General features: G+C 44.8%; 1 long non-coding RNA gene across 1 annotated transcript; it reads left to right on the top strand.

The window, feature by feature from the left end:
* The first annotated feature begins 15,645 nt into the window (after positions 1-15,645).
* On the top strand, positions 15,646-17,977 carry LOC123162647 (uncharacterized). Its single transcript, XR_006481377.1, has 3 exons — positions 15,646-16,584; positions 16,795-16,913; positions 17,623-17,977. It is a non-coding gene; the product is annotated as an uncharacterized lncRNA (long non-coding RNA).
* Positions 17,978-23,947: the final 5,970 nt, after the last annotated feature.

The raw sequence follows: 23,947 nt of genomic DNA, 5'->3' as shown, positions 1-23,947 counted from the left end.
GGTGCTATTAATCCTAGTATTTCTTTTTTGCTTGTTTGGGTTAAATTTTTCCCAAGGAATTATTACTCTGGTTAGTCCAGCATATGTACACAGGTCTATCAAATGGTGGCTGCATTATCGACGGTCACATGATGGTTCGGTCAGTTTCCGTACACAGTTCGGCGAACGCCGCATCCGGAACTCGGACCGACCTGTGAATCCAGGCTTTGCCACGCCTTTATTGCATTACGCCGACGACCTGCATCGACATCGACTTCGGCGCCAGGCCATATTTCTTTTACTACTCACTTTGCATAAATTATTTATTATGCAACATTTTTTTAAATTCCTACTATTACTATTATCCCCGGTCTGCACTATTTTTTGTGCACAGGAAAATGATCCAGCCGGACTATATCCTTTGACGTCACCTCGGCTGGACGGGGGGCTTCGTCAACACTTCATTACCCCATGCCGGGGACTTCGGCATCACTCTGCCGTCCTGCATTGACCATGCTATGTCACCACTTCGGAGTGCCGAGCTCCTTGCTCCGCCACCTCGAGACCAGCTTGGGGGATGGAACCTTGTCCCGCATCAAGCTCGGACCGCGTCGTCAATACCGAACACATTAACCAGCTAAGTTGCCTTCATGCTCAAAGTTTTAAATTTCTAACTTGTGTTCGGTTCGACCAAGAATTATACTTTTTTGTAAAAAAGTTGCTTGTAAAAAATTTCCTTGTCGAAACTTTGTTCGCACACACTTGATGCGCTACCCGCGCTCATTATACCTGGGGGCTTCTTTAACAGAAGCTTATTAATACGGGCTTTATGCCCAACACATGTGTCACACTTCCGCATGTACCTTTTATTCACCATTATATGCATCGATATGACTTAAGTTTTGGCCAAGCTGGGTTGCCTGGCTCCTGTGCTTACCCCTACATTCCCGATTGTTCGACTAGGTGGTAAAGGGAGCACCTCTGCGATTGTTACTACCGGGTCAGCCGGATGTGTACCTCAGACTGGGTGAAGCCGAAAGCTAGCGTTCTTAAGGGAATACTCGGTCGGTGAACTAAAAGATGATTTCTTACCTATTTATTTACCTGTCCCCAGATGTTTTTCTGCTCTTTTCGCAGTCCGGACATGCACTTTAGGGCATGCCTCCCAGGGAAATGAACCCCTAACGGAACTATTCTCCCTGGAAGATGTTTCTTACTAACCATGTAATATAACATAACTAGTTGGGCACTTGTCTGATAAAGCACTAATGACCCATACGCCTGGTCTCCACGCATGCCCCGGTTTTTATAACCGCGAGGGTATTCGGACACACTCCGGACTATTGGGTCCAGAGGTTGAAGCGAAAAGGTCCGCTACGACAAACGATCTACAATCCAGCTAGAAGGCATTCTAAATGTCACCTTACATTTTATAGTCAACTTTTACCCAAGTCGCTTGGGGGCTCTTATGTTTATTTGAGCCGTTTCATACTAAGTGTTTTTCTTCTTAGTCGTTGCAAAGCTAAAGCACGGCAGAAGCATTTTTTTTCTAAAGTCCAATTTTCGGATTGGCACCGAACACTTGATCTAGTTCGGACATTAATCTTTTGAATAAGTTTTTTGGCTTTTCGAGCCCATGGCACTTTTAAACTATTTCTGTGTTTTCAGCACAAGTCTCGCAGTGCAACGCCGGACACCTTTTGAGATTCGGCAAAAACATTCTCGGATATTGCTATATAAGCATCAGTTTCGAATTGTGTCTTCGGTCAATAGTTGGGTTGCCCGGCTCCCGCGCTTGCCTCCTACATTCCGCTTTGTTCGGCTAGGTATGCAAAGGGAGAACCACTGCGATTGTGCTTCCAGCTCGCATGGTCAAGCACCTCAGTGGAGAAAGCCGAAAACTGACTGTCACAATAGGTGTAAACTGGTCAGCGATCCGATGACTATATTAAATGACGGGCCATTCATTGGCCGAAGTGTTTCTGGCTTGACCTTGACTGTCGCCGAACACTATCGGGGGCTATTAACTGGCCTCCCAAACTAAATCCTCGATATTTTGCTCTTACATTGGAGCAGAGGTTTCATGATCATGCTTAGCATGACAACCCAAAGAAAGGAACCGATAGCGGGACTATTTTCTCTGGAAGACATTTCTTCTGTTAAACAGTAATATAACATGTCTCTCCGCGTACCTTTGTTTAGAAAGCCATATGACCAGATTGCCTTGTTTGTCGTAAATCTTTGCCCTCATAAAGGCTTTATAAAGTAGGACAAACACTCCTCGGCTACCGGCCGAGGAGGTTGAAGCCCATGGTCGGTTAACAAAGTTTTGTACAATGCGGATCCGAGCATTAATGAGATAAAGTATTTGGATACATTGAGTCATTACACATAATTTGTGATTTTACTATGGATATTGATCCTTAATTCGGCCACCCGTGCCTGCATTAAGGCTCGGGGGCTACTGGGCTTCGGGCTTATTATTTACAAATATTAAAGGGGTACATTGATCCCCTGATCTGGTGTTGCCACCCGACCAGTGTCTCGGGGGCTACTGCATTGCTTGTTCTATGCAGAAAATCTTAAGTGCAATACAGTTTCCGAGGAGATTTTGATCCTCAGGTTGGTCGGCCACACCCAACCTGAGTCTCGAGGACTGAGCACGCCGCTTTTTGTGTCCCGAAGTATTCTGCTGAGCTAGGACTTGATCCTCAGACCGATTTTGCAAATCAACCTGAGTCTCAGCGGCTACGGGGATCAGCGGTCTTATGTCATCCTTCAGGTGCATCTCGGGTTTTAGACCGATACATACCTTGAGGGATACTGGCTATATATCTCGTCAGAGAATAAATTACATCAATAAAAAACATTGACCAAAAATCAGCCCATGACCGAGGTGCTTAACCACCTCGGAAGCAGTTCGACATATAGCTCGGATGCAAGTGGCTGGCTCCTTAGAGGGCATTTCCGGCATTAAGCTCGGTTAAACTCCTTCAAACTTCTTTGAACCAAGGTGATTTATGACACCTTGGATAAAGTCCGGCGTTGGAGCTCGGATACATAGTCCGGCGTTAGAGCCGGGAAGCAGTCCGGCATTGGTGCTCGGCTGCAAAAGATACCTCGAATGCAGTCCGGCGTTGGAGCTCGGACGCAAGAGGACGTTGCCACCTGGGAACAACTTCAAACCCGAGGCATGGCATAAAAATAACAAGGCATTGATAAAGGCCATAAACTTAAAGGGGCTCCTCGGATACCCAATGCGTAAACTCGTCGAATGCATTTCGGCGATCCTCAAGATAGAAGATTTGTTGAACCAGTTTTCAAGACCGGCAACCGGAGATGAAGAACAGTTCAGAAGAATCGAGGAGCCTCCCTAACTTGAAGACCGGTTCAGGGGGCTACTGACGGTGTCCTGGACTAGGGGGTACTCAACGCATCGTCTCCCGATCAGTTGGATTGGGCCGAGGACCCCCATGGCCGTATACTCATGGGCCAGTCCGGACAGCTGCCGCATACAAGGAAGAATCAACAAGACTTGGCGATCAAGACAAGGACTCCCCCCCCCCATCGGCGTATTCGGCTAGGACTCTTGTTATCCTAGGCCTCTGGTGCATTATATAAACCGGGGCCAGGCTAGTCGATAGACATATACAACAACAAGCATGCCATAGGCTAGCTTTTTGGGTTTAGCCTCTACGATCTCGTGGTAGATCTACTCTTGTACTACCCATATCATCAATATTAATCAAGCATGACGTAGGGTTTTACCTCCATCGAGAGGGCCCGAACCTGGGTAAAACATCGTGTCCCTTGCCTCCTGTTACCATTGATCCTAAGACGCACTGCTTGGGACCCCCTACCCGAGATCCGCCGGTTTTGACACCGACAAGCACCATGTTTATTTTAGAGTGTAGCTTGGCGGATCATAGCTTCGAGAGAAATCTTGAAGAACAATTGAAGGATGAAAGGAATCCTTGACGAACCACCATATAGAACCTCCATGAAGAATTCCAGTAATAAAAGGATGATAGAAAGAAAGAGAGGTTGAAAACACAAGGTGAACCCTTGCAATGATTTAGATGGAGCTTCGCGACAAGATAATTGAGAGAGCTTGGAACTCCAAAAAGAAAGATGAAGCCTCTCGAACCGAGAATGTGATATGATGACCAACTCCGGAAAGAAAGATGAATCACTTATAATCAAGAATTTATTCATCATGAATAATCTCTGGAAGAAAAGAATTGAATCACCTCGAGGAAATAAGCATAAGATTTATTGTATGCTTATCCTTCATCAAATTAAATTGATGACAAGCAATGGATTTGGCATACTACTTATTCCCGTAGAAAGGATTAAGAGAGATATAGCACAAACTTGAGAAGGTATTGATGGAACCACCGGTGGGATTGGAAACAACGAATGAATTGATATGATAACAAAGGAAGTGAAATCTTGAACGAACCACCGTAAAAATTGAAAATGAAAGTAGAAAAGGCACAATTCACCGGGAAGAATTGGAAAACGAATGAAGATACTTGAGGGGATTTAAATACATGAGAATGAAGAGGTCATGAACTGATTAGAGGGTATTTGAACGATGCACCGGTAGAATATGGAGAAGGAGAGCTAAAAGATGAGAATGAAAAATTATGACATGATGGCTTCGGAGAATCAATCTGAAAAGACTCTTGAATTGCTCCGGATGGGTGAAAAGAATTTAAGAGAGCCATTAATCTTCGAGAGAAGGGACAGGATTTAGAGGAAATACTTCTTTGGTCTTCAAAATCCGAGAATGATGACGATAAACACCACCATGAATTGTTGAGACACTCCAGAATGAAAATTAGAAAGGTTGAACCAATGACGAAAGAATTTGAAAGATCTTGGAGAAGGACATATGACTTATGATAATTCATTCTTACGTCAAACTCGAAAAGAATTAGGAATGGCTCCGGAATAATTAGAAGAGTCAGGTAAGATCCTGGGAAAAGACCTGTGGGTTATGGCCCACTCAAAAGGAAACATCGTTGAACGATTGATTGAAAGGGGGGATTGCACCGGTTGAATTAAATGACTTGAATGGGATAATAATCTCCAAATAGCTTGAACGGATTAAGAATGGAAAACATGAATCTTATGAGATATCTTGAGCACTTCAGGAAAAATGAATAGCGAGAATTGAAAGATTAAGAGGTGCATCGGCATGTGATCGCATTTGAAACGAGGAAAAGGGATATGATCAACACCGAAAGCTTGAGTTAAATCCACCGAAAAAGAATACGAGAATGAAGAATGATGAACTTGAAGCTGTTGAGCATCTTCATGGGAAATCACCGGATAAGAACATTGATGGAAAAGAATGGAGAGTCTTCCCATCAATAAAATGGATAGCCGATTAAGAAATCTGAGTCCTTGAAGAAAAGGGTGGGAGGGCGGGGAAAACAAAGACAACTTGGAATGGATGAAACAAACACCGGTGAGAAAACTTAGAGTTGATCTTGCGGATGTTGAAAAGATCTGATCCACTTGAAGAGAAGCACGCCGGTTGGAAAAGAATTAACATGACAATCTCGGTGATCAAAAGGATTAGTACTCCCATAGAAATATGAGAACACCGCTTGAAAGGTATGGAATCAACACTTGACATTGAAGCAACTCAAATATCACAAATAAAACTAAACAAAGGATTTGGCTTGCAGAATAAGCCGGAACAAATACATATGATAGAGATTTACCCAATCCCATATCATGCATCTGTCGGAAAGATATTCTAGGAGCTACTTGAATTCCCACCTATAAACTCCCGAAACTTTCTGGTTATGCAATCAGGTGTTGGGGATACAGGGGAAGCAATATATCTCACCCAAACTAACAATACCTACATCCAAGCTGTATCCATCCATCAACACATAACCAAGAAACCTTCGGAAATCGTGTACCTCGACCTTCGAAAAGCATCCGTTATGCGAGCTATGGCAATACTCCCAAACTCACCAGTACTGGGTGACGTCGAGGTTATCTCACCAACAACTGCATAAAAGAGATTTTCGATGTCGGCAAAACTCAGGTATCCCAGAACTGCAACGATAAAATTGTGATGATAACACCTCGGAGCTCAACTCCCCGGGTCACTGCCACATAAAAGACAGGAGGCACCAAGAATAATGTTCTCGTCACAAAACCATCGGAACGATTCCAAGATACCCACGTGATCCTAAAAAAAATTAGTGAAATTTGAGGAGAGGAAAGGCAAAACATCTATGTTAGGAGACCTCACCAGAGCGACGAAGGGGCTGAGGAGTAAAAAGAATCCTACTCTCCGATATATATAATCCTAAGACCCAAAATAGTTTTCTTCTAGACTCAACAACGGCCAACAATCAAGGGGGATCCTATGGTCGGTCGAGGCTCTGATACCAACTTGTCACGCCCAATATGCGGTTCTATCCTTGGTGGGACCTTCGAGTCTCTTTAGGATAGTATCGCATATTGGGCGTGACACCTAGCCCCATCACCTAGCCGCCCCAATGGCGCTTGTCTTGGCCAATTTTTACTGAACTGTCTTGTGTTCGTTCGTGGTTATGGGGGGATTGTTCGTCCAGCCGCCATCAATCTAACATGTCGCTGTGAGGCAAGTTTGGATCTGGCCGGAGACTGGATAGAACTGCACACCCCTGTTGGTTGAGATGCACGCCCCTATGGGCAGAATTGCATGCCCAACACCCGCTCCTGCCCGCCTCACCCCCTCCCACCCCCTGCCCCTTTCTCCACCTCACGCTTGCAGTCCATTAGGCGTGCGCTGCAGTTCCTTTTTCTTTTGTTTTTTACAAAGAAAATATTTTTTGTGCAGATGGGATGGGCGTCGCTTGCGTGCAATTTGCATTTGATGTGCTCACGATTCATGCTGCTCACAGGGTCTCACCGGCGAAGGCTCGTGTTCTGCAGTTCTCTTGCGCATCCATTATGGCTTCAGTGATCGTGGTGCTCACCGATGCCTCATCCCTATGTAGTTTTTTCCAAGGATCTCTTTGTAGGGTGAGAGCGCTTCATGTAGTTCGGTATCTGTAACCGTGTAGTGCAACAAACAGGGCGTGCGCGGGGCAAAGTAGTGCAACATCGGTAGCCGAACAAATCAGCTTAACACAAGGCGGTTTGTTGGATTCATTCATGTTTGTCCCAGCAGTGCAGTTGACTTGCAGCAGTTCGGGGTGTCTCTCGTTGCAGCTCGGTTGGGTCGTCGGTGTAGTAGGCGAGCATGTGAGAGGACCATGCGCATCTAGTTTGATTCCGGCCGTGCGACGCTGCAGTACAGATGTGTGTGCCATGCATTTTTCTGCATTTTACTTGGTGTGGACGTGCAACTTGGCGACTGTGGACGTGCAGCTCGAAGGCGCGCGTGTTGCCGTTCAGTGCTCGTGCAGGTGCAGCTCGTCATCGCGGGCGCACTGCAGTTCTTTATTGTTGATTTTCCAGATTTACAAAGACGTTGTAAGAAAAAAATTCAAAACTCACTCGACTAAAAATTCAACACATGCAGTGCATTCGGTTTCCAGATGTGGTTCACTTTTGAGAGTGATGATGTTCACTTGTGCCGAACATGAAAGTGCTAAAAATTTAGCGCAACAACAAAGATAGTAATGAGGTTCACTTTGATATATGTCATGGTTCACTTGCCTCCTCTCTACGGTCCACTCTCGATAATTTTTTTTTGAAAAAAAAGATAACAAAAACTCGTCTGAGAAAAATTTACGTTTGAGAAAAGAAATCATGAAGTTCGCTTGGCCGTCCGATGCAGTGCAGTTTTCAGTCTAAAAGCAGTGCGGTTTTCTTCCTTGTTTTCAAAAATTTATGTCCCACAAAAAAGAAACCATGCAATTCTCTTACCCGTGAGATGCAGTGCGGTTTTTCGTCCGATGCAGTGCGGTTTTCAGTCGGATGAAGTACCCACGTCGATTTGGGTGTCGCGAAAAACAGAGTGTCCACATTTCGGTAAATTCAAAATTCCTCTTAAACCATAAAGAATTAAAGAGAGTGTTTAACATGAAAGAGTTGCGTATCGTCGATATCTTTCCAATGTAGTATCGTTTGAATCATTCCGACCAGCGGTTTGCAAAAATATCGTGAAAAACTGCTGCTGCCACTCGTCGTCCACCGCGCGATTTTCAAAATTAACTTAAAACCGTAAGGAATCTCAAAAATATTTCAACATATGAATGTTGCGCCTCGTTCGTAGCTTTCCAATGGCGTACCGCACGCCTCGTTTCGACAAACAGTTCAAAAACTGGAGCGAAAACAGTACCGAAATTTTTTAAAAAACTTGAAAAACAGAATTCCGCGATTTAGTAAATTTGAAACTTCTCTTAAACCGTAACGAATTAGAGAAAGATTTATATATGAAAAAGATGCGCCTCAATGATATCTATCCAACGGCGTATCATTTGCTTCATTCCGACAAGCGGTTTAGAAACAAACGCGAAAAAATGCTCGCTGCCACTCGTCATCCGCCGTACCATTTTCAAAACTGCTCTTAAACCGTGTGGAATCTCGAAAAGTGTTCAACATGTAGAAGTTGTGCCTAATCCATAGCTTTTCAACGGTATATTACACGCCTCATTCCGATAAACGTTTAAAAATTAGAGCGAAAATACTACTGAAAAAAATAACGCGTGCAGTTTTTTCCGATGAGAAGTTCACTCGTGTGAGTACTGCAGCACACTTGGTTCAAAGAATGACGTGCACTTGCGTTCAGCGTGCAGTGCGGAAGTGGTGTGCAGAATAGTTATTCTGCTAATATTAGCAGAATAGACCGTCTGTGGTGTATATATATATATATATATATATATATATATATATATATATATATATATATATATATAACGAATGCCGGACCACACTCACTTTGTCTCTCTATCTATTTGTCTCTCGGTTGACCTCGCTTTCTCACGCCATATCTTCCACACATTGAAGCTACCTTTTCATCCGTCGCAGAGCTGGAGCTATTTACATTGCGAGGGGGACTCCAACCATGGATTAATTTGTGAAGGCATTTATTTCGGTGGGTTTATATTATATTTTTGTAACATTCGCCCACAACTACTTCCAACAGCATTGCAACCCCCGCACTTCCCCCAATTGATTTTCCCATGCCTCGGTCATCACTCTCTCGCACGTCCTTTCTCACCTTCAACGTCGCCCCATGGTATTTTTGCAAAAAAAAACTCTCTTTACTTATTACTCCCTCCGTCCGAAAATACTTGTCATCAAAATGGATAAAAGGAGATGTATCTAGAACTAATATATGTCTAGATACATGTCCTTTTATCCATTTTGATGATAAGTATTTCCAGATGGAGGGAGTACAAATTAGCTACAAAACTACACACCGATAGTCCACCTGTAATGGAAGAAATTTCGACGCACAAATTAAAGTGCTACAAACTACACACCGAGGGGCCCACCTATCATGGAATGAATTTGGACCCACATATAAATTAAAAATTAAAAAGGACGAGGATCGAACATGCGACCACGGCCTTCAAGCCGCATGTCAATAGGCAACATTGTACTTCAATGTTTGTTGTACCCCCTCTATTGATATAATATTGTTATATTACCACAGCCTATTTAATGGATAACATGTTTTAATATTATTTTTAGTACATTAGTGGGACCAACTCATTAGCACGTACTATTCGCCTTCACTTACTGGTGGGTTCCATGTCTGCTCCCTCTCTCTCCATCTCTCTCTCCCTCTCTCCCTCCCTCCCTCTCTCTCTCTCTCTCTCTCTCTCTCTCTCTCTCTCCTCCCCTTCTACGTTTAGACGCATGGGCAAACACGAAGAACTCGTGGGCGATGTTGTCGTTGACCATATCTGGACGCGTTCACAAGTTACGGCACCAGTTTCATGTACTAGTAGTACAACTCAATGTGTATGTGCAATGCACGTTAATTTGGAATTGACTTCCCTAAGAAAATATTTGCAATTGACGTGGTATTTAATATGAAATGCTTGCGATTGGAAGGAATACATGTGGCTTGATGATGTTTTATATTTAACTTGATACGGCTCTAGCAGAACATTCAATCGATCAAACCATAGATTTCATTCAGTCTGACTCAGACTTCGCATTCATACTACGATCATCTAAAATAAACGGAAATGATAACGGTCGAATTTTAAGCCTGGCAATCCGAACATTTTTCATGGAAAATTTAGATGACGCGGTGGCAGCGGGGGCGTCTTGCAGTGGAAAGCGACTCCTTTGCCGTGCTCTGTGTGTCATCGGGCCACTGACCGACAACGACAGTGACGGCGGCGTCTTGCACCGTTGTTGGCGTACTCCTGGACGTTGGTCCTAGCTTCAAGGAAGGCCAGAATGTTATGGACTTCGGTCTCCAGGAGAGAGTCAACTGGCGGGGGGAGGCGACAGGCGTTGGTGCAAGGAAGCGGTCGGCGGCGGCCATCCATGCCGCTGATGGGGGCACTGGCACCCATGCGGGGACAGGCGCTAGCAATGGCGCGCCGGAGACATTTGTGTGCATGGGCACCGGCACGGGTGCATGTGTCAGTGCACGCACAGGCGCATGCGTTGGCAGGTGCACGAGCGCGTGAAAGTCGGCGGGGACCACGTGGAACCCCGTGTCATCAAGCTTAGCGACCATGTGCGGCTCCCCGCCCATCAATGCCATAGGGATGGTTGCTGCCGCAGTTGGGGCGACGGGAGCGGGGACAGACGCGACATCTTCTCGCAAGGCCAGTTCAAGCTCGTCCCAAAGCGGGGTGTCTTCCTCAAGAAACTAGAAGACTAAGGGCAGACCAGCGTGATGCAGCATGGCGTACGGTTAGGCCAGGCTAGTTAGTGGTAGATGACAGGAGAATCGGAGAGGAAGAGAGAAGATTGTAGCGATACCGGGTAGTGCGGGGGTGATTCTAAAATGCGGCACCGGCGCCTTTAAAATTGGGGGTAGTTGAGACGAAGGTGGGCGGCGGAGCCTGGTTAAAGGGCTGGCCTCTCGGTGAGCCTGCGCAGCGGCCTGCTCGAACGCCTCCCGGTCAGCCAGCGCAGCGGTCTGCTCGCACACCTCCTGTCGACTCACACGCTTTCTCGGACGACACCTGCCGATGAGAAGCGGGACTCGTGGTGGCACATAAATGCCCACTGTTTGAATAGTGAAAGCTTTCGCCTTAACGTGACAGGTCTTTTGTTCAAAAATACCTTGGCTCTTCATTTGTGCGACTTCTCATAAGCAGCTTGTCTCAAATTGAACCAAAAAAATGCGACAGCATATTTGTGCCATATCACGAGACCATGCTCAATTTCATGAATTTCAGGTCACTTTTGGATTTTCTAAAATTTAAAATCCTTGATTTGAAACAATATCATAACCTGCATCATGCAATAAATTTTCAAGCGATACATCTTTACAGTTGTAGATGTTAATATTTTTTAAGAAAGGATTTGGTCAAACATTTTGCTTAGTTAGACTTCAGACAAGTTATATGTAGAGTAAAAGGATAATCCCTCCGTACCAGTGGATTGCCTGATATATTAACTCAAGTACTAGGAACGAACAAACGGGGCTCAATTCTGTGCTCATCCTGGTGTAGTACTCCTAAGTACTACTAGGTAATGGAGTTGACGGCTGACCGTTGGTACCAATGACCGAGGGAATTGAACCACGCTTGGCACGATAGGTAATATTGTCTGGTGCTACCTCTTGAGCACTGCGTTGGTTTTCCCTTGAAGGGGAAAGGGTGATGCAACAAAGTAGCATAAGTATTTCCCTCAGTTTTTGAGAACCAAGATATCAATCCAGTAGGAGGCTCCACATAAGTCCCTCATACATAAACAAACAAACAAGAACCTCGCAACCAATGCGATAAAGGGGTTGTCAATCCCTTCACGGTAACTTGCGAAAGTGAGATCAGATAGAGATAATAAGATAAGATAGATATGTTTGGTATTTTTATGATATAGATTGGAAAATAAAGATGCAAATAAAAGTAGATAGGAAACTTATATGATAAAAGATAGACCCGGGGGCCATAGGTGTCACTAGTGGATTCTCTCAAGATAGCATAAGTATTACGGTGGGTGAAAAAATTACTGTTGAGCAATTGATAGAAAAGTGCATAGTTATGAGAATATCTAGGCATGATCATGTATATAGGCATCATTTCTGCAACAAGTAGATCGAAATGATTCTGCATCTACTACTATTACTCCACACATCGACCGACTCCTGCCTGCATCTAGAGTATTAAGTTCATGAAGAACAGAGTAACGCATTAAGAAAGATGACATGATGGAGAGGGATAAACTCATGCAATATGATATAAACCCCATCTTTTTATCCTCGATGGCAACAATACTATACGTGCCTTGCTGCCCCTGCTGTCACTGGAAAAGGACACCGCAAGATTGAACCCAAAGCTAAGAACTTCTCCTATTGCAAGAAACATCAATCTAGTAGGCCAACCAAACTGATAATTTGAAGAGACTTGCAAAGATAACCAATCATACATAAAAGAATTCAGAGGAGATTCAAATACTTCTCATAGATAAACTTGATCATAAAACCACAATTCATCCGATCTCGACAAACACACCGCAAAAAGAGTTACATCGAATAGATCTCCAAGAAGATCAAGGAGAACTTTGTATTGAGATTGAAAGAGAGAGAAGAAGCCATCTAGCTAATAACTATGGACCCGAAGGTCTATGGTAAACTACTCACAACTCATCGGAGAGGCCTTGGAGATGATGTAGAGGCCCTCCATGGTCGATTCCCCCTCCGGCGGAGCGCCGGCAAAGTCTCCAAGATGGGATCTCGCGGATACAGAAGATTGCAGTTGTGGAAATAGTTTTTCATGGTGCTCCTGGATGTTTTCGGCGTATGTGGATATATATAGGTGGAAGAAGTACGTCGGTTGAGCCACGAGGCGCCCACGAGGGTGGGGCGCGCGCCCACCCTACTAGGGCGCGCCGGGCACCCTCGTGGCTGCCTCGTTTGGTGCGTGACGTCCACTCCAAGTCTCCTGGATTGCATTTGTTCCAAAAAGATCGCTCCCGAAGGTTTCATTCCGTTTGGACTCCGTTTGATATTCCTTTTCTTCGAAACACTGGAATTGGCAAAAAACAGCAATTCGGGCTGGTCCTCCGGTTAGTAGGTTAGTCCCAAAAATGATATAAAAGTGTAAAGTAAAGCCCATAAACATCCAAAACGGGTAATATAATAGCATGGAACAATAAAAAATTATATATATGTTGGAGACGTATCAAGCATCCCCAAGCTTAATTCCTGCTCGTCCTAGAGCAGGTAAATGATAAAAACAGAATTTTTGATGTGGAATGCTACCTAGAATAATTTTCAATGTAATTTTCTTTATTGTCGCATGAATGTTCAGATCCAAATGATTCAAAACAAAAGTTTATATTGAAATAAGAAATAGTAATACTTCAAGCATACTAACTAAGCAATCATGTCTTCTCAAAATAACATGGCTAAAGAAAGTTCATCCCTACAAAATCATATAGTTAGGCTATGTTTCATTTTCATCACACAAAAAACTCCCATCAAGAACAACCCCGGTTTCAGCCAAGCAATTGGTTCATACATTTTAACGCGCTTCAGCTTTTTTCAACTCTCACGCAATACATGAGCGTGAGCCATGGATATAGCACTATGGGTGGAATAGAACATGATGATGGAGGTTGTGTGGAGAAGACAAAAAGGAGAAAGTCTCACATTGACGAGGCTAATCAATGGGCTATGGAGATGCCCATCAATTGATGTCAACATGAGGAGTAGGGATTGCCATGCATGGATGCACTAGAGCTATAAATGTATGAAAGCTCAACAAAAGAAACTAAGTGGGTGTGCATCCAACTTGCTTGCTCACGAAGACCTAGGGCATTTTGAGGAGGCCCATCGTTGGAATATACAAGCCAAGTTCTATAATGAAAAATTCCCACTAGTATGTGAAAGTAACAACATAAGAGACTCTCTATATGAAGAACATGGTGCTACTTTGAAGCACAAGTGTGGAAAAGGATAGTAACATTGTCCCCCTTTTTTTGGGCCTTTCTTTTTTTATTTGGACTTTCTTTTTTTATTTTTTTTCTTTGGCCCTTGTTTGACTCAAAACTAGAACAAGATATGACTCTACATGAATGCCTCAGGCACTTTTCCATGCAAATACCTAGGTTTGCCGCTCACCTTGCGGAAACAATCGGCAGCGCAGTTGGCCTGTCTGGTGGACCAACTGGGAGATGCTTTGCCACGGTGGAAAGCTTCAAAGATGCCGCGGAGTGGGAGGATGTTGTTGATCAAGGCCGTACTATGTGCGATACCATTACACGCAATGCTTGCACTTGACCTGCCGTAGAAGACGATCAAAGCAATGAATAAGATCTGCCGCAGCTTTTTATGGTGTGCCGAAGCCCAGGCAAATGGAGGACGATGCGCGGTGGCTTGGGAGCAGGTTTGCACGCCGATGTGGGCTGGTGGGCTTGGGATTCCAAACCTAAAATGGCTTAATGTGGCGACGCAAGCCCGTTGGCCGTGGTTGCAGAAGACTGACACTACGAGGCCGTGGGCAGAGTTCTCGCTCAAAGTGCCAGAGGGTTCAAGGCAGCTCTGCCGCGCGGCCATGAGGACGACAATTGGAAGCGGCACTGAGGCGCTATTCTGGGAGGACAAATGGATGGAGGGGGAGAGGATGCAACATATCTGCCCGCAACTCTATGCCATGGTGAAAAAAAGAACGAGGCTAAGCTGCACTGTCGCCCAAGCTTTGGATGGCCACAGGTGGGCACGGGATGTTGGACCACAGATGTCAGCCGAGGCGCTGAACGAGTATATGCAGATATGGGCGATGGTGGCGCAAGTGGAGCTACAGCCAGGTCGGCAGGACCTGGTGACGTGGTCTTGGAGCGGCAATGGAGAGTTCACTATGAACTCTGCCTATAATGCCAAGTTCTGGGGGCGGCAATTGGTGCCATCGGCGGATTTCAACTGGAAGGCCAAGGCGCCATTGAGGTGCCGATTCTTCATGTGGACGGCCATCCGGGACAGATGCTGGACTTCCGACCGGCTAGCGAGGCGAGGACTTGAACATCAGGATCGTTGCCCCCTTTGCGACCAGGAGGAAGAAACCATGGGGCACATTATGCTGCGATGCGTGTTTACGAGAGAGGTTTGGACGACAGTCTTGCTATCCATGGGCAAGCAAGAGTGGATCCCCACGACTGAGATGAGCATGACCAGTTGGTGTGCGGAGAAGGGAGGGACATCACGGAGAAGGCGGAGCTAGGCAGGCATCCTCATTCTTGTCATGTGGGAAATTTGGAAACACCGTAATGCGATAATCTTCGATGGGGATCTGCCATCCAAAAATGTGGTGCTGCTACGGGTGTGCAACGAAGGGAGAGCGTGGAAGGAGGCAGGGATTTTGAAAGGGATCACTGAAGATTTCTTCGTCGCGATGGAACGGTGGGCTAGATTAGAGGTAGCACCAATTTAGTCTCGGTATAGGTGGTGGAGGTATGGGTGGTGTGGTGTGCATGTATCTCATGTAACTGATGTGGAGGGGCTCTTTACCCCACTCCTCTCTCTTTATAATATAGTACGCACATCTAGTGCGTATTCGAGAAAAAAAAAACTCGAACCACCTCGGTGCCCCCTCTCCCGCGATCGCCCGCGCCATCCGTCTCTCCCTCTCTATCCTCCCTGCTATCTCCGACACCGCCGCTCCAGTAGCCAGGCTGTCGCCATCTCACATCCTGCAACTTATTTGGGCGCAGATGTCGCAGTCTGCCGAGGATGACGCCCAGTTGGAGCGCCGCCTCACCGCCTGCAAGCACCGCCGCCACCTTCGCTTCCCGGACCAAGATGGAATAGGCGCCGCTGCCTAGGCCGATGATCTGCCTGCGTGCGCCCGCTGCTTAGGGGAGCATCTGCATCAACCTGCCACGGTGTCCATCGATCTTCCATGCGTCCGCCTAACCCCAACCTGCAGAACGGCTGTTGCATCTTCTCTATGCATTATTCCCCAACTCTCATCACCCTTGCATGGAAACCGTGTCCTCGTACCCTCCTTAGCCTCCTGATCTTCCTCTCCCATCTCTCAAGCTCCAACAATGGCTGCTTGCTGACTTTTGTACTCGGCACCTCCACCGCCGTGTGGAATTTTTTAACTCACATGTCAAGCATTTTCTATGAGCGTCCTTCTCCTTTTATCAATGCTTGAAAAATGATTACCAACGAGTGGTGTTTTATTTGCAGATATGATGATTTAGGCAATACTGCTAGGAAGAAAAAGATGATGAGCTATCAACTCAGATCTGATGGTGCAAGTCCAATTGGTGGCTGGCCTTTTGTTGTGTTAGTTGTTGGATGCTGGCTCGTTATAATTTTCCTTCTTTTCAATTGTGCTCTCACGAGTCCTATAATGTTTATATGGTAACCTGATCTCAGCTTCATATAAATCGATTTTTCAGAAGTTACTATCATCCTTGGATTTGTCAGGAATGGGAATAACTAGCTATGAAAGGGATAGGAAATGACATGGATAATGGGCTCAAGAAGTTCACTTATTTGCGGTAAAATAATGTTTATGATAACTGATGGATTCCACAATCACTAATCAATTGTTGGTGCTTGTGCAGGTGTTAGTTAGTTATTGTTTATGTTTTTCTTTATTTCATCTGAATTGGAGTTGTCTTCCTGTGTTTCCTTGAACTGCATGTTGAATGGTTCATGAAATGGATGATGTACACACATCAAGATTTTTTTTATCTAGCTGGCTGCAGGTTCCGTGACTGGTTGGACGATGCTGTCGCCTAGCAATGGCAAGGACTGATCACCTGCTGCTGCACTAAGTCACTATTGGTCAAGACCTTGAGTTGCAAGCATAATTCATGGGCTTATGGTAAGGATGTGATGGTGTTGGTTTATGGCGATTCATCCCTGTCTAATTCTATGATTTGGTCGGTTTATGGCAAGGATGTGATGGTTTATGATTTCTTAGATACACAAAATTCACAGTGCATTTTGAGTACACGGATACTGGCCTCAATAAGTTCATCCTTGCTCACCACCAGATCCACGAGAAGATCCTGGCCCGCACCGTCAAGATATACCCTCCATAGTGTTACAGAACTTGGTCCTTACTTGGTGGTTGGTGAACTGGTGATGTTGTTTCTGCAGAGACTGATGTACGAGCTCCGCAAGGGTGAATGACATGTCATTTTTAGTTCAGCACAAAAGGGCATAGTCAGTTTAGCATTGGCTCACAAGAGTGAAAATTTATTTTTATATGTGATGAGACTATGCCCCAATCAATAATTAAATGAAGAATCAGCTTATCATTCTTGGCAGTTAGGATTCAGTATAGAAAATTTATAATCTGGTAATGCAAAGTCTACCAATAAACAAATTGATTACACTCTGAAAACAGGGGTTACGCAGTAACCAACTCCATTATGTGCATACAACTGGTCTGTAGGTTGATCTCTTTAATAATTTCTGTACAAAAACATGCTCTGTTGTTTGCAAATTGTACTCTGAATATATTTTTACATCATTTCCAGTTATTAATTTGCTTGCAATAAAACACATTTCTTGTTGTCATGCTTCAGGAAAACTGCATGTCTTACAAGTTTTGAAGCTTGACATGCTTCAGGAAATTTGAAGACGATGAAGCCAGGATAGTGGTGACATTTCTCTAATATGGGCATACAACTTCATTAAAGGTTGACAGAAGATGTTTGCTTGCCCCTCCATAAATTGACCCTGACATACGGATTGAGGGTCTGAATCCACATAGTGGTAGACGTACTCTACCAAATGTATCGTCTGATAGACAGTTCAATGGTTGGTGTACTTCAAGATTTATTAGAATCAGAGTAAATACTTGATCATTTTGGTATGTCTTATTATGCTTCACATTCCTGTGTAAACTTGATTTTCCTCATGTATTATATGGGCATGCTCTCCAAATTAATGAACCTGACAAACATTCACCAAATTATGACCATCTTCATGTGAAAAGAGAGACCATGTGATGAAGGTCTCCACAAGGTATATCTGTTTCCAAGGAATTATGAGAAGTGCTTACTTTTTCGATCATTTTACTGCGCATTCTTCTTATACAGTGTATTTCAGGGTTCTTATACCATGTTTGTATTTACAGAAAGTGCAATCTGATACCCAAAGATTTGACAGTCTTATTTAGAAAATTTAGAGATTTTCCCCCCTCTGTTAGTTGTTTCCTCTTCAAATGGAGGAAATAAATGTATTCTTAACAATCATGCTCCCATTCTCCACAATGGAATCGTTCATTATAGTCAACTAGGAGTATTAGTTTTTCTAATGGATAACTCTTTGGGTTCAAATACCTTTTCTCCTGCTGGTGAGAATGAATATAGAACGAGTTTGGTTCTGGAAAGTAAACACACATGTAAACTTAATTAAATCTCACTGTTATGGTAAACAATATCTGAAATGCTAAGAAGTTGTGAGTGATGCCTACATGTATGAAGAAGTAGGTGGATCATTTGTCCCTCTAACAAACAGGGTCATGTCAGATATTGAGATGATCCTTTGTCAAGATATATAAACCACTAGCAGATACTGAAACCAATGTTTGAGTTGTCCCTCTTAACAAATAGGGTAATGTCAGAGTATAAAATTCTGAAACTAATATTTCACCTAGCTGTGCCCTTTAGCAGACAGCAATACGTGCACGTAGGAAACCTCACTTGCCTTGAGATTGATTGAATCTTATAGTAGCTTAGGTAGCCAAAGCTAGCTTGAATCACTGGATTGATTGATGGATTAGCAAGATACGCATATATGAAAGCTGATTGGAAGGCCATTGTCAACGCCGGAAGTAATAGCTGCCCGACAAACGCGCGGGAAGAGATCCCTGCGGAGTAATGGCGTCCACGAGCAGCTCTCATGGTCATGGGCATGCGAGGATGGCACAGGACCTGCAATAAATTGGAGCTTGCACAAGGAAATGATGGCATGCAGCCAGCGACAGTCGACGCGGCCGCCTGGGTAGCCTGTCGAGTCTTGTCTAAATTAACCTTCATTTAACATGTTGTATTACATGATGTGAAAAAGATGCCGTAGAATTTGCAGTTAAAATCATTTTGCAATAGTTGCGGTTCTGTAAATAAAAAATATATTCTACGTTTAGAATTTTATTACATGAATTTTATGGTTGCAGTTACATTTGTGCACTAGAGTGTGGTTGATAGTTGGAGCAATGGAGAAGAAAATGGTGAGTTTTATAGTCATGATCCCGACAACTTATTTTACATAGACAATGGTGAGCCAAGCGATAGCACATCCTAGATAGACATTCAAGGGTGAGGAAAGAAGCAAGAATACACATTGTATTTCTACAAGATTGGGGTTGTAGAAACGGATGGATAGCATAGTCGACGTGGAAGAAAAAAATGATATTCCGTGGCAACGCACGGGCATTCAGCTAGTCCCTAGTAGGTTTTTCATTGCAAATTCAAATTTAAAAGATGAACGGTATGATGGTGAGAAAACTTTGTATGTATCAAGCATATGACGACACATACACACACACACACACGAATACAACAACAATCCACTAAGTATAGTGCATCTATTTTTCCATACCATGCATGTATGACACGAATTCAAAAATACTCCCTCTGTTCCTAAATATTTATCTTTTAGAGATTTCAACAAGTGACTACATACGGAGCAAAATGAGTTAATCTACACTCTAAAATATGTCTATATACATCCGTATGTGGCAGTCCATTTCAAATCTCTAAAAAGACTAATATTTAGGAACGAAGGGAGTAAAATGTAAGACATGCATGGTCTTCAGTTCAATATTTAAAATGAACAGGAAACTGAAACATGAATATTAAGTCTAGTAATGCAGGCATGCAAATGTTGTGTTTAGGCGGAGCTATGTAGATTGTCGGTGGTTAATCCCACGACCTTAGATAAAGTTTTGAAGCTCTATTTAGGATTGTTTAGATTATATTTTTCGAACATTATATTTGTTCACATCCTCCCAAACACCGACTGGTTGTGCACCCCACATCATGTGCCTCCACACCTTAGATGCTATATGCTGATATGAGTTGCTTGGAGCTTGTGGATCTGAGATATAGAAGCTCACATGATGTCTTAACATTTTTATAGAAAACCTTAATGAGTTTGAGAACTGCACACAATTTGTACAAAAAGATACTCAGATGCCCTTGGATCCCATATCCAACGACCTCGAAGCTCGTATCACCGTAGCATCTAACATGAAGGAGTACCTCATATTTTCCTGTATGTAAGAATAGCATGTTCTACCACACGTTAGATGCTTTGGTGATACAAGCTCTTCGGAGCCGTTGGATCTGTGATCCAACAACTCCTTGGTGGTTCGAATGTTTTTTTTGCATAAAAGCCCCCAAAGAGTTCGGCCACTGCTTACAAGCACAAAGACTGCTCAAATGCCATTGGATCTCAGATCAAACGACCTCGAAGCTCGTATCACCATAGCATCCAAGCTGCGAGAACACCTGATGTTTCCTTGCATGGGAGAATATGAGGTTCTCCCGCACCGTAGATTCTATGGTGATACGAGTTCCCGGAGATCTGACAGCTCACAGTAGGAGGTTTCAATATTTTTGCAATATATGCCTAAGAGAGTTTGGGAATTGCACAGAAAGTACAAGTACTACGCATGCGGCATCTGATCACAGATCATACGACCTAGATGCTCGTATCACCATAGCAGCTAATTAAGCTGCGGGGAGCACCTAATGTGAGCAACTGGGAGCCATTGGATCCAAGATGCAATGGCACACACGAGGCCTGCATGTTTTATTTGCAAAAAAAACCTTGGAGAGTTTGGAAATTGCGCATAATTACAAAGACTACTCCCAAGCTATTGGATCTCAGTTTAAGCAACGTAAAAACTCGTATCACCATAGTATCTAAGCTGCGGGGTGGATGTGATATTCTATGCCGCTATCATTTTTGTTCATAAACTTGCAAAATAAGTGTAACTCGTGTCGTTACTTGTCTAATCGTGCATAGTTTTTGAGCAAAAAACCATCCTACACTGAAATATCGGAACAACACGTGGGGGTCCCACTTGTCATTGATCAAATTTGGACCTAAAACTAACAAATCTGGAAGACGAGATTCGAACTGGCAACCTGGACTACAAAGCATAAGGCGATAGCCTGAAACAACAACGGTTGTTGGCTTTGTCCCATAATAACTTGATTTTATACAGTATTATATTGAGTAGAATAGAGGGAATGGCTCGTCAACATGTGCTTGACTGTTGACTCACTTACTGGTGGGTCATATGTCTGCGATCTCTCTCTCCTCTCCATCGTCTCCTTTAGACGCACGGGCACACACGAAGAGCGCTGCGAGCTTGCCGTGGTGTTATTATTACTAAAAAAGCTTGGAAAATAGAGGAATCGCCTAGAACAAGAGACGTTGTGGCTGGTCGAGACGGAGCTAACAACAACTATCCTCCGTGCCACGTTAGCATGATGAAGTTGTGTGGCTAGTGGGGTGTTCTCGACCGACTGGCTGGGTCCCGAGGTGGAACCATAGGTAGTACGTCTGGTACAATATATTTTTACACACACATTTTTCCTCCGTGCCGAGACGTGGCATACCCTATCGTGCGGTTTCCGAGACCTCCCGGGTGGTGCACGCATATTTTCTTCCTTGCCGAGACGTGGGACGCCCTACCGCGCACTTTCTAGGTCCTCCTTGGTCGTAGCGCCGAAGCACGTAAATGAGTCGTAAAATCACGAAAGACCGCCTTTCCCGCCGAGTACATCAGTGAAGCATGGTGGCTAGCTAGTTGGGCTAGTGCGACCGATTAGCTAGGTCACCGCCACATTTTTCACCCTTTTTTATCTCCTTGACATCAACTAAATTTAAATATCCACCACGGCGTTGCTCTGGTCTTTAGGTGCGGTAGGCGCGTTAGGATTTTTATTTTTTGATTGATGGGAGCAGGCGCGGCAGCTATTATCACGATGACTCCTCCTGTAAAACTCACTGCTCCCTGATGTGAAAAGTCATCGACTGGTGTTTTCCCATGGTGAAAACCAAAAGATTCAGCCTGCTCCTCGGTTGGCTCCCTCCGCCTTCCCGTAGATTGCATTGGCTTTCAGCCGTTTTGCCCCCTTTTCTTCCTCTCCCCATTGCTTCTACCTGGTTCCATGGCAGCACACCAGATCAAGGAGTTTGAGGTGAGGTGCCTGACACAGGAGCTCCAGGCCAAGGATGTGGAGCTCAGGGCCAAGGACGTGGAGCTCTATGAGCTCAAGGAGGAGAGGAGTGGCATGATCCTCCTTTATGTGCGGGAGTTCATGGAGCTTCAAAAGCGGCAGACGTCCACCATAAAGATGCTCGAGGCGTCGGCGGCGTTACTGCAGAAAGCGGGAGATACGATAGGTGGTCAGGCGAGCCGGCTGGAGCGTGTGCGGGCCGATCGTTACGAGGTCCAAGATCGCCTCAGCCACTTGGTGGACCATGTTGCCATGCATGTGTTGAGGCTGCATGATGCCTACCATCGTGCCAGCGAGACCATGCCGGCTGTCGGGCTAAACCCGTTTGACCATCCCGTCAACTTCAACGAGTTGCGACTTCCTGATCTGGTCTCCTTCTTCACCTATATCTCCGAGAAGCCGAGCCGTCTCCGGACGATGGTGGGGACAGAGCTAGACAAGGAGAGTGATGTAGGGCAGAAGCCTAGGTGGCCGGTCTTTGATGATTGGAGCGGATCCCTACGAGGAACACGGAGAAGAACAGGGAGAAATCACAACAGAAAACACTCAAGAACAAGTCCAATCACACATCCACTAGACAATCAAGCACACAAGATCCACAAAGTACATGAACAACAAATAGAAAGATACAAGGTAAAGTTCATCTCCAAGAGGAGGTCTTGATGGGGGTCCACCCGTGAGGGGGTCTTGATGATATCCCGCAGGATCTTCTCCAAGATGGAGGTCTTGGCCTCCAATGGAGTAGTCTCTCTCTCTCTCAAGAGAAGAGTAGGAGCAAAGCTCACATAGAAATGAGCTATCACTTTACTAACCCTAGAAAGGAGGTGGAGGTGGTCTATTTATAGTCTAATCCACGAAGGGGTAACTGGTAAAGGGATACAAGGCCAAAGGCCCACGGCTGCTCATAGGCAGGGTGGTAGTACCGGACTCATGGGCGGTAGTACCGCTTGAGCGGTGGTACCGCTTGGAGGGGCGGTAGTACCGAACTTATACCGCTTGATCACTAGAGTTTGTCGGGTTGAGTGGTAGTAGGGCGGATACTGGGCGGTAGTGTCGCTTGGGTGGCCTCAGCGGTAGTACCACTTGGAGTGGGCGGTAGTACCGCTCGTTCTGGAGTAGCCAGGTTCTCTTCCTCCTCTTCCATGCTTCCCTCGCAGACATTGTAGTCATTCCTTGGCACTTGCACTCCTCCTCGACATCCGTGAAGCTCCGACAATACCTATGCATGCACACGGGAGGAGTGTCAAGTAGTATACCATCCTCGAAGGGGTCAAGTGAACACGTGTAAAGGAGAAGATTCACCTTTATGTATGATAAGTAGATGTCGCACGTGTCACTTGCCGTACAGAATCTTGACATGGTGATGTCTATAGGATGCTCCGCATCATCCCCTCCCCCTTGGGAAAGATCCGACCTCGAATCGAAAACCAAATCACCATGGGAAAGAGATGGCGGTGACGTGTCAAATTGGTCAATCACCAAGCACTCATCGTCTAGTAGCTCGAAATGGGCACTCTCCAATGTCGCACCATCTTGTGATTCCTTCAAAAGGAGCAAATAGAACAAACACTTGGAAAAACAAATGTGGTTAGTGTTAGTGCAAAACCAAGCATTCAAGAGGTGGTTCACCAAACAAGTGTTGTCATCAAGC

This window comes from Triticum aestivum, chromosome 7B (genome assembly GCF_018294505.1).
Source record: "Triticum aestivum cultivar Chinese Spring chromosome 7B, IWGSC CS RefSeq v2.1, whole genome shotgun sequence".
NCBI lineage: Eukaryota > Viridiplantae > Streptophyta > Magnoliopsida > Poales > Poaceae > Triticum > Triticum aestivum.
This window is presented reverse-complemented; position numbering and strand designations above follow the sequence as displayed.